The following is a 1950-nucleotide window of genomic DNA, read 5'->3' as shown; positions in this document are numbered from 1 at the left end:
ATTTGGAAGGATACTGAAGTTACAAGCAATTGAAGTGATCTATACCCTCACAGCATGCAAAGTAAGGAATCACAGTAATCACCCGCACCAGTGATTAGCTGTCAAAAAAACAGCTGAGCAGAAGTGACTTCATCGGGGAAAGGTGCCCTCCTCACACCACACTTGGTGCACAGCCAATGCATTGCAGGTGCTCAAAGGTGTTGTAGTGGAGACGCCCCTGGCCGGCCACGCTCTTCTGCATAGCTGCATGTGTAGCCAAGGAGCCCTCATTGGAGGACTTTTCATAAAGAGCCTGATAATGACTCCTGACATACATATGAAAATGAACAATGTCCTGACACACACTACAATATGATGGGCCTTGAAAACATGATGCTCCTGAAAGAAGGCAGACACAAAAGGCCACATATTGCATGATTCCATTTGTATGAAATGTCCAGAACAGGTAAACCTATAGAGACAAAGTAAGTTAGTGGCTCTCAGGGTCTGGGGATGGAAGATTTGTGCAGGTTTCATTACACAGGTGTAAACAATAATATAAATGGAGCTACTTTACAATGAAGCTGGAGCCCTGGCCAGTTGGCTCCATGGTTGAGGCATCAGTCCATGCATTGAAAGGTCACAGGTTTGGCCGAAACCGGTTTGGCTCAGTGGATAGAGCGTCGGCCTGCGGACTGAAGGCTCCCGGGTTCGATTCCGGTCAAGGGCATGTACCTGGGTTGCGGGCACATCCCCAGTGGGAGATGTGCAGGAGGCAGCTGGTCGATGTTTCTCTCTCATCGATGTTTCTCTCTCATCGATGTTTCTAACTCTCTATCTCTCTCCCTTCCTCTCTGTAAAAAATCAATAAAATATATTTTTAAAAAAAGAAAGGTCACAGGTTTGATTCCCCATCAAGGGCATGTACCTCGGTTGTAGGTTCGCTCCCTGGCCCCGGTTGGGGCATGTGCTGAAGGCAATCAATTGATGGGTCTCTCTCACATCGATGTTTCTCTCTATCCCTCCCCCTCCTTCCTTTTCTCTCTCTCTCTCTCTCTCTCTCTCTCTCTCTCTCTCTCTCTCTCTCTCTCTCTCTCTCCTCTCTGAAAATCAATGGGAAAAAAATATCCTCAGGTGAAGATGAACAAAAAATTTAAAAAGGTTGCAGTTTCAATTCTGGTAAGGGCACATGCCAGGGTTGTGAGCTTGATCCCCAGTAGGGGCGTGCAGAGAGCAGCTAATCAATATTTTGCTCTCACATTCATCTTTCTTTCTCCCTCTCCCTTTCTCTCTCTCTAAAAATCAATAATAATAATAAATATTAATAAATATTAATCAATAATAACAATAAATAATAAATATTTAAAATGGAGCTGGAGCTGCCATCCCAGAGGAACTGCCTTGCACATCTTATGCTTCAAACCTTTGGAACGTTATAGCAGGGCCAAATAACCGCTGGACTGGGACTAAAGAAACCTTGTGTCCCATATGGATAATAAAGACCATTATAAACTGATGAACAAAAATAGATACAGAGGCAGTGCAGCATCGAACAGACTGTCAAACTACAGCAGGAAGGCTGGGGAGGGTTGTGGGGTGGGAGGGGGGGTAAGAGATCAACCGAAGGACTTGTATACATGCATACAAGCATAACCAATGGACATAAGACACTGGGGGGTAGGAGAAGCCGGGGTATTGTCAAGGGTGGGGGAAAAAAAAGGACACATATGTAATACCCTTTGTAATGCTTTAAGTAATAAAAAAAATTAAAAAAAAAAAGAAAGAGCTTTTATTTTTAGGCTGACATTGGTATAACTGATTTAAATCCTTGGTCATTGGTGATGAACTCAATCTCTTCTCCCCTCTCTTAAGATTAGAGGGGAGGGGAGTGGGAGGGCTGAAAGTTCCAACCCTGTAATCACATGTGGTTTTTCTGGGATAACCCCTATCCTGAAGCTGTCCAGGGGCCCA

The sequence above is a fragment of the Myotis lucifugus genome, unplaced genomic scaffold, assembly GCF_000147115.1.
Source record: "Myotis lucifugus unplaced genomic scaffold, Myoluc2.0 scaffold_341, whole genome shotgun sequence".
Lineage (NCBI taxonomy): Eukaryota > Metazoa > Chordata > Mammalia > Chiroptera > Vespertilionidae > Myotis > Myotis lucifugus.
This window is presented reverse-complemented; position numbering follows the sequence as displayed.